Raw genomic sequence first — 11,229 nt, forward strand, 5'->3', positions numbered from 1 at the left:
TGGCTATACTTTTATTAACTGAAAAATTATACGTAGACGATATTTAAGTTAGCAAATTAATACAACTCGAACTCGTTTACACTTTTAAATTTCCGCTTTCATTTCTTAATTAATTCAAATTATTTAAAGATATATATTTAAATAATCGATCATATTTTTTGTATTTAATATCTCTAAATTTGGATTTATTTTAAAGAGTTGATCCTCTATTTTATAGGAAAATTCTAATTTTTGTTGGTCGTAATTAGGTAGAATATGGTGTGTTTAATAAACATTTTAAAAAAATCACTGGAGATTTTCGTAATTTATTTGGACAGAGATCCAACTTCTCTATTCTCAGTGAAGCATAAATATTAGGTCTGTTCCATTGATTGTGATAATCTCATTTATACACAAATTTGACGCCATTCTTTAGAATTTTTCATTGTGAAATTCACGTCAAAATATACACTACCCCAACCAATCGTACTGACCCATTACGAGACTTCCTTAATCTTCCTGCATTAATCTTACTATTACTATTACTATTAATCATACAATGATATATCTTACTACTACTTAATCTTTCTATAATAGTCTTACTATTACAATAATATTGTAACTTAGTATTTCGTCATGATCTTTGTTTCTTCCAGTTTTTGTCTTAGAGCAATGTTACCTTTATAGCCTTTGTGACAAAATAAAATAATATCAATCAGTTAACCAATTGTCCCCTAACGTTAAACTAAATTCGATAATTCTATAATTTTGAATAATGTTATTACTTTTTATTGCATATTACTTTAGAAATTTTAATTTTTAATTATAATTATAATATTATTTGAATGCTGCACAGAAATTTAAAAAAAATATTTAAAAAATTAAAAATTATTTTATGATTATTTTAAATGAACTTAATATAATTATTCAACATTTAGATAATTTTCTATGGAGTAATTGAAAATAAAATTTTCATTAATATTGGAATAATTCAATGTTTTAAGTTAATGAAACACAACTTTGAAATTTAATTGAAATTTTAGAATTTAAGTTATTGTTATTTAATATTTTTAAAAATAAAATTTAAGAATTAATAGATTAAATCTTCAACTAAAGCAACAATTTACTACTGAAACTAAATAATTGGACATCTCTTGTAATGTGTCAACCTTTTGGTTCTTTTATCTACTTGTAATTAAATGTATCTAAGGAATTAGCACGTCTGGCTTGATGTTTAATTAACCTTATCTCGATGTATTCTAACAAACGGGAAAAGACAAAAGTAAGGTCATTTGACAGCAAAGCCGAAAATGAAAGATGTTAAAAATCAATATCAATCAATGTAAAGTACTATTCATTTCATTAAATCAAATTACTCATTTTCTGAAATCCAAACGAAGAAAACCACCAAAATTTAAGGTGTTAAAGTAGTTTTAAAATAATAATTTTCATTCAAAACTAAAAAATTAGGGTCTAAGTCTACATTAGCAGTACAGACTAAGGCCCTGTATAATGAAATTTTTTATATATAATTCAGTGATTTCCAAACATTTAATATTTACATAACCTTTAAGTGTTATTTTTTCGAACTCTCAGTAATAAAGTTTAAAGAATAAAGAGCACACGAAAAAGATTTCAATGTTGGTTTTATTATTTTTTTTAAGTAATAGCTCTTCTTATAGTAGAATTTTTTACTTTTTGATATTTTTACGGTTCTATGTTTAAGTAATATTCATATAGTTTTCCTTGATCCTACTATTATGGTGCTGTTTATGGTGATTTTTCTAAAAAGTTGCATTGCATGTCTAAACTATTATTTATTAAAGTACTTGTTTTGTTATCTAATAATTGAAGACACGAGTAGATGAAGGTGTTATGTTAGAAAATTAAAGTTTTGAGTGAATTGATATTTAAGTTTTTATTATTTGGGCTAATCATTTCGGTATAAGTTTGTCTACGAAATAATGTATGGCAAAGATTATTACGGTGTTTAATTTCTGAGATCCTTGATGGTTGTATGTGAGAGGAAAATGTAATGCACCTTCATCCATACAGGACAATCGGATTTTGAATGATTGTAACACACCTTCATCTACTCATGTTTCGATTGTTCTTAAAAATTAATATAAAGAAGTATTCGATAAATGAAGTCCAACTATAAACTTTATTATTAAGTAAATTACAACATTTGTAAATATTGCAACATGATATTTACTCAATATCATTTTGAATTGTATTTTTGATGCTTAACTATTATTTTACTAACTTTTCTTATGAAATTAATCATAAAAGTTTATTTGATAATATTCAAATACAAAATTTTTTATTTAAATATTTTGAATCCATCGTATCAAGTACTGACAATTTCACCTGTTTTAACTTATTCATCTACATTTAAGTGAATATAGAATAATTTCTTTGATTTTTAAACTTATTTAAGTTCGGGTTTCGATAATATACTATTAACCACGCGATTATATTACATTTAGTAATGTTATTCTGCTTCAACTTTGATGGATCATAAAGTAATCGGAGCAAACTGAAAATTAGAGTAAAGGTTGAAGATGATGGATCATTAAACATGCATATGAATATATATACATATAACTTATGTAAATTTAAGGAAATTAACTATATAAGATTTACATATATGAACCATTAAAATTTTGTTAAATTTTGTTTAAAAATTAAGTCTTTGGAGGAAGAAAAACTAATTTGTAATTCTTGGAATAATTTAATTTAATGCGTTTTTCCCCATTGCTTTCTTATTAATTTTTGTTTATTTTATAGTGCGTAAAATTATATAAAACACTTATCAAATTAGCAAATAATAGGGTTAATGTTAACGAGTGTTAAATTCATTTCAGAATCAAAATGTCATCAAGGCGAAAGTAAACAACTTAACGTTAAGTGAACAAGGCATAAAAGAGAGAAACTGTTGTAAAAGATAATTAATGGGCTTGGTCACTACATAAATTAAATCTATTATAGAAGACAAGCGGAAGATATTCGTGAATAGCAAGCAGAAAATCATTAAAATTGAAGTAATCGGAGAAGTATTTGATAGAGAAAGGACTGTTAAATAACCCAAGAATATTATTAATGCACTTATAATAAAGTAGGGGATTATAATTCTTATTCTCATAATATAGAAGTGAATCAAATCATTCAGATTTAATTATTATTATTATTATTTTTCTAAAATTTCAATTAACAAAGCTCAAAAATAAATCATATTTAACTGAAATCTGTGTAAATTGTTTAATTGAATAATTAATATTTATAATTTGATATAATTTTTTCTAATATTTTTATTAACAAATTAAAATTTCATTACATTCGTATTCAAGATGTTTGACATTCAATATTAATAACTAGAAACAAACTACTTAAAAATGTATGCAGTAGTGTAATATAAAATATTAATTAAGTACAATATAAACAAACTGTTAATTTTTAAAAACTAATATAGATACGGATGGACAGATATTAATAAAAATTTAATAAAATATTTGTTTATATATTGACATATAATTATTAAATAAAATTAATTAATTAATGATTTTATACTATTTTTATCTCAATGAAGAAATCATTAGAGGAAAAAAACATCTATTTTTTTAAATTTTACTTATTAAATTTCGAAATTTATAAGTAATTTTATTAACCAAATAAGCGAGAAGATGGCATAATAAATTTTAATAACAACTTTTTCCGGATTTCTAACGTGTTTTTTATTATAATTAAACTATTCTGGAGAGATTTACTTCCTCTACTCTAGGAAAAATCAATTAAATATTTTATTCTTTCTAATTTTACTTTATCTTTTTTGTTGAAAATTCAGTGCCTTAAAATGAAAAGATTATAGTTATATAAGAAATATATTAAATTTAGAAATTTTATAATAAATATTTGCTGCGAGTGTTTAAAGATTTCAATTGAATTTAACAAGTTTATCACAATTGGTAGGAATAATACATTTATATGTTAATTTTATTTGTTTCTCATCTGATTCCATTAACCTGCCATAAAAGAAGAATCTTCGGCACAAAACGATTTTTTTAAAAGTAAAATTTGTGTAAATATTTTAATATATTTCATAATTATTAAACAGCGAGTGTCAAAATCCTCTCTTCCGTTTATCTCATTCTAGTGGTAAGTTTTATATAAGTCTTATAAGTTAAATTTTATGCATTGCTCTTTCATATAAGCTATTTTCATTTGTAAAAAAAAGTCTTAAATAATCAAGCATAAAGTGACAATTTTACAAGCTTCGCTGCTGTCACGTATAAAATGATAAAGCTTTTCTCACAGTCATAAAGATGTTTTTTCTTTTCCCGACTATTATAACACGGGAAAGTATTGTAATCGTGTCAAATCTGACCCAAATTTTTTGCAAATCTGGACATGAAACTTTTTTTAATTCAAAAAGCAGTAAAAGTTTTATCGTATTAATTAAAGTTTTCACTAAAATAATAATTAATACGGTTCTAAAATTTTATGAAAATAAAGTCTATGAGATGCTATATATAGTTTATACATTGAATTTTATGAAATGTATTTTGTTTGCAATAGTTTTTTTTATTTACGAAAAATATCTATTTGAATCATGCCAAAACAATCTTTTTGTTTAGCTGGGAAACAAAATATGAGTTTATGCAAGAAGAATTCATACAAAAGGAAAATTAATTAAATTAACGTTCAATTGACAATAAAACAGGCAAAATTACTATTTTCTTGACAGAAATCTCAAAACGAATTTTAATACTCTGATGGATAAATAACTGAATTTAGAAATTCAAAAATATTCGAGCCTGAACCAATCAAAATCGAATCAAAATTCGAACATGAACTGAAAAGAAACACCAAAGATGTAGGTAGCATTTACCGGAAGTTCCCATCTATATGAAATTTTAAAAAATTTATAAGATATTAATGTGAAGCAAATTAGATGCCCAACTTCATAAACATTTTATAAACTGTTTCAAGTTGGATAGCCATATAAAAATTTGCTTAATAAGTATTTTCGAAAATATATATTTTAGTATTCAACGCCAGCTTGATTTAATATTGGCTCAAGAAACAAATTTTATTAAACTGAAGTTTGTTTGATTTTAAGAATAGTATCTGAATAACAGAAGAGATTTAGAGCGAACATACGTCACAATACAATTTAATATCGATCAAATTTATTCCAACATTTTATGTTATTTTTCGAATATTTATTGAAACAACAATAAATCTCCTTTTGTATTTTATTATTTTGTATCGCATAAAGTGTTTTTTTTTTTGCCAACATAATATAAACACCATAAACTCAGCTCTTTATTAACAATTACTGTATATTGAAATGAAGATGGGTATTTCGATATATTGTATTTAAAGATTAATTAATTATTTTTAAATTAATTTAATTATTTAAAAGATTCCAATTGTTATTATTCATTCCATTAAAAATAACGTCCGGAAATCTGCTGGGAATAGATAAATCTGGGAATAAAGCAGATATGCGAATTTACATAAAGAATATCTGTACAGCATTTGAATAAGCATAGCAAAATGTTTCCTATCTGGAAAATCTTCATTATTTTTAAGAGAATTTGATAAATAGGTAAAATTTTATTTTAAAAGCTGTCAATTTGAGGAAAATTTTCCCTCAAATTAAATATATTTGCTTAAAAGTTAAAATTTGATCAATGGAACAGGATAATTTATTAAACTTTTAAAAAACTAATCTGAAAACATTTACAAGGATTAACTTCTCGTTCAATGCCGATTTTTAGAGGTTTAGCATTTAAGTTACAGTTCACAGCAGTCAAAAGAAATAGTTTTTATTTGATACTTTTTAAAAAATTACCTCCTGCGCTCCCACTGAAGCGGTCTAGACTAAGTAATCTAGACGAAATGCATTTGGAGATAATTTTTTAAAAGTATCAGAATAAAAACTATTTCTTTTGACTGCTGTGAACTGTAACTTAAATGCTAAACCTCTAAAAATCGGCATTGAACGAGAAGTTAATCCTTGTAAATGTTTTAAGATTATTTTTTAAAATATTTAAAAAAAATAATCTTAAAGTTTTAAAACAGCATTGCTGTTTTAAAACTTTCTTTTATTCCAAAAATTCTCTTTTACATTCGAAGTTTATAAAGTTATCCAAATGATCTACGAGTATATTTAATTAACGAACATAAAGCACGGCAAATTGATAGCTTTTAGGTAAAATTTTACCTATTGATCAGATTTGCTTGATAATAATTTAATTCGCAATTCAATTCGTTAAATTTTGTATAACAAACCAATTTTTATAATTTTCATATTCAAATCTATTAGGCTTCAATACTACTAGATAGAATCAATAGCTACTAATAGAATCAATTTGTTTCAATTCGAAGACCTAGGGAAATCAAAAGTTCAAATTATGTTTCTGTAAATGAAAATTAGTTTTTTGCAGTGTTCGGCGTATTTGTTATTCGTTGACTTTATCACATTTTCTCTATACATTCCTTTCCATTCCTTTAATCACATCTTATGCTAAAGATAGGCTTTTGTATGGGTTTCACTTACTCGTTAGACATAAATATAGCTAAACAACTCGGCCATTTAGATGCAAATGTCACTAAAATTGTAAGACACATGATAATTTCGTTCATATCCCAGAGGGATACAGAAAACGTACCGTACATTTTGGAGAATCGACAAAACGCACGCAGTCTACAAATCAATAAACTTAATGGTAGTTTCTCATTTCGAAGTTCGTATTCGAAATATGAAATATCTTAACTTCGAGTTAATTTCAGTTTTTACACCAATTGAATAACGAATGCATATAAATTTATATACAGTGAAATATGCTGTACGCGAAGTCATTATATAAGCCAAAGCATATTACAACTTAGGCCTTACGGTTTTAAATTTATTACTACTTAATAGAAGAGAAAAATATCTTATATTTAACAGCTTAGGATCAACAGATCTAAATCCAATCTTATATATAATGTACTATGCATGAAATAAAGAAAAAAAAAAAACATTTAAAAATAATATGAATTATTTCAAAAGAATATTTTTATCTTCCAAATTTTAAACTGGATATCCTATATTTCATTTTTCTTTTTTGTATTTACATTATTTAATAAAAATATATGAATATATTTCAGTTAAAAATAATAAATTAAATATATTTAATAGTTATAAAATCCTATTTATTAGAATATTTTCTGATATTTTTAATCAAAACGAACAATAGAGTGAGACATTTCCTGCTTCACGCGATACTTAGAGTCATTTACATGATTTGGAAACAATGCGAGTAATTAAAAGCAGAAGGTAATTACACGTTACAAAAGGAGAAAAAATTACACAGAAAAAAGTATAGAATGAAAAACATTAAAAAAGTATAAGGAGCAATTACAAGTAACAAAATACCAGAACAAAATCCATTCTTTTCATATCAAGAACTTAGAAAAAAAAATGTTCAAAAACTTAAAAGTTTTACATGTAATCGATATTTATATGAAATTTACACAAAAAATAGTTCATCCGCTATCTACTTTGAATAAATAAATATTCAAATTTTAATGAATAAAAATTGAAAAACATAAAGTGAACCAAATAAATAGTGTTGTACCAATTAATAATTATTTTAATATTTAATCTTTTAATATATTTTAAATAAATTTTCCGATACTTCTTATGTAATATTACGTGATATATTGTTGTAAGCAGACTCTTTAGTAATTGGTTAGCTAATTAAACGATAGATTTAACTAAAACAACTTAATTAAGCTAATGTTACATCCTGTGAGAAAGTTAATAAACTTATAATAAATTTCACAATTTATTATATATTTATTAGTCACTGTAAGAAACTAATCAAAATTAAACGGTTACGAAAATATAATTTTAAACATGTGAGAAGTAATTAAATGTAGAAGGTTTATTAATATACTGGGTTCTGATGACAGAAACTTTTAATAATAGAAAAAAACGGAGTTGAGATTTGATGAGGATTTAAGGGACATTTACATTATAAAGTTAATAAAATTATATAAAGAAGTTTATTGAAACAAGTTAATATCAACGTACAGATTATATTAGAATATAATAAATGAATCTGTTTGATAATAATGAAGTTGATGTAAGTATAGAAGACCAAAAGATAAGTTAACCGAGAATATTTGATTATTTTATTAGCGAAATAACTTAAATATGTTTGGAATATTGTTTACTGGACGTGGAGGAGGACTCATTTTAAACAATTTTTTAAAAAAAATTTATTGGTATAAATGTAATAAAATTGTTTTACATTAAAATAATTAACTACTTTTTAGGTTATCCTGTATTTTAGATAAAAAATAAGATAACACAAGAGAATAAATTGCTGTCTTAAAAATAAAAATAATGAGAGACAATATAAAATTTGAAAGGTATTTTCTCTATTATCGAGTTAAAAAATAAGCAAAGTAATGAAATTAACTAATTACTTTGATAATATTATTTAAATTAGCAAATTTGAATAATTGTACAAAAATTTATAATGTTTAATTTTTTTTCCTGTTAATTTTGTAATAAAATTCATTTTTTAAAAATAGAATATAATTATTTTTCTGTTTAAAAAAGAGAACTCAACATTATCAAAATGACGATAATTAATTTTTTAATCATTGCTATTAAGAAATTGCTTTTTGTGGAATATAAATGAACATTTTTAAAATTAAACTTTGAAAATATCAATAAAATAAAATTGTGTTAATTTATTATTATTATTATTTAATCATTTACTTTTTCATTCAGAGAAAATCTTTCGATATTCAAATTTAATTCTCGAAAGAAATATAACACTACACTTATATATATATCTATATAATTTACAGAATATCTACTCCAAAAATATTTATACACATAAGATATGAAGAATATACATATATTTAAAAGCACAGAATTTACAGTAACATAAATGCCGGAGAAATGATAAAAGAAAAAAAATTAAATAAGAAGTTCTTATAAGATTTATATTTATAGCAGCTTTTTACTTAAATTATTATACGGTTTCATCTAATATATTTTATATAAAATCAGTTATAAGAGATTTTAATGAATATTTGTTGATAATATAATAGACATAAGTTTATAATCTTTACTTATTTTTATTTATCGACTTAGATAAGTATAAGAATCTTTTTAGTATAAGCATATTTATAATTCAGTTTCTTTACTTTGGCTGATTTTTCTGCATATTTTGGCACTTTTATACGTTTAAAAATCTATCTTAGTAAGAGTTTAGCAAGAGATGTTTCCTTTTTTAGCAAGAACTTTTCTTGCTTTTGTTTACCAAAAGTATAAAAGAATTAAAGAGAATGATGTGGTCGATTTTCTCATATAATAAGTACTGATATGCTAATATTATCCTGAGATATTTCGTTCTAAAAAATGATTTTAAATGTTAAATACTCAGGAATTCCATTTGTGCCACACTGTAAATATTATGTTTAAATGATTAAGAAAAGGAATTGAATTCAGAGTCAGATTAGATGAGTTGCTGTAATTTTTATTCTTCAAATCTTTTAGATAAAGAAAATTATAATTTGATTTATCGTAGTAATGCTAAGTAAAATCTTTTATTTTTGAAAATAAACAAAAGATAGCTTAATCAAGATTCGAAAAGTAATATTAAAAAAGGAAGGAAAGGGATTAGTTGGAGTCAAGAAACAAACTGACATCTCTGTAACTGTTTAATCGAAATTGTTTAAATATTCTTGTGTATCAAACTTTTAACTAATGATTTAAAATCAACTTAATTTTACTATCATTTAAATTAAACAAGAAAATAAAAATAATGCTTGGACAATAATATTTAATATCTTACCTCACTGGCTAGGAGCAAACCGGGATTAACTACCGGTGTTTAGTAATTGTATCTATTCAGCAACTGATAAGCTAGAAAACTGTATTTAAATCTGTTTTTCGTTTATAATACTAAATATTAATTTCTAAAAAATTGAGAGTTTTCAGTATTTAAATCACATTTTTAGATTTCTGAAAATAATCAATTGCTTATGATTATGAAGTTTTAGAGAAGTATTGACGTGAATGTTTAACAAGAATCATTTTTAAAGTTTTATTACTTGCAATTGTTCATAGTCTTTTAACTTTTTATAGTAAGAATAAATACAAAACATTTAATCGTAATAGTATATACAAAATAGTTTCTGCTTCATGTCACTATTAAACTCGATTGTAAAAATGCACGATTTGTTGGATTTGTCTGCAAGATCTAAAATCATACAGACAAATAAACCATCTTTTATTCATTTACTGGAAATCTCTCGCACTTAAAATTTTAAAATTTAATAAATTTTTGGTACGTCTTATTTTCGTTCTTAGTGGCACGCGTTTGATAACTGTTTTTATTTCTAAGGTTAGGATGAGACTCCACTACAGTAAAAACGAACGTGAAAACCCTCACCTAATTGTTTTTATTTCGGCCTTTATTAGCTTTATTAGTTAGCTTAGCTTTTTTTTTTATTATATACTCATCTAAATTGAAGGATTTTTTTTTGGCCATCCGTATCGCTTGTTTCAAGCATCCATTCTTATAATCGAGATACCTCTTCTCATAGATACATAGATACTTTCTGATGTTTTTTGATAAATCTTTCCAGATCTATTATAAATCTTTTCTCAGTAGCCATGAGAAAATGTACATGAAAGCTCGTTTCCTGACAATTTTCGGACGATGTCACAATGACGTAAATTCTACTGACTTCTGAATGGTTGATGGTACCGTTTTACGGACGTATTCACGACCACTACTCGACTAGCTTTAGGCCGCGACTCCACTAGCCGTAAAAGGGCCGTAAAACCCCTCACCGTAAAAGCTTTTAATCACGTGATCATGATATTTTACGCCTGAGCAGGTCGTAAAACCAACGTAAAAGCGAGTTGAACACTGCTCAACTCGCTTTTACGTTGGTTTTACGACCTGCTCAGGCGTAAAATATCATGATCACGTGATTAAAAGCTTTTACGGTGAGGGGTTTTACGGCCCTTTTACGGCTAGTGGAGTCGCGGCCTTACACTCGTTTTACGCCCTTCTCCGGCGTAAAATATCATGATCATGCGATTAAAAATAATTACGTTGAGTGTTTTTAGTCGTTTTTACGCCAGTGGAGTCTCGGTCTTAGGGCTTACATTATTTAAATCATCATCATCATCATTGTTTTTTTTTAAACATTGTGTCCTCTGCAATC

This window comes from Centruroides vittatus, unplaced genomic scaffold (assembly GCF_030686945.1).
Source record: "Centruroides vittatus isolate TY-2023 unplaced genomic scaffold, ASM3068694v2 contig_474, whole genome shotgun sequence".
Classification (NCBI taxonomy): domain Eukaryota; kingdom Metazoa; phylum Arthropoda; class Arachnida; order Scorpiones; family Buthidae; genus Centruroides; species Centruroides vittatus.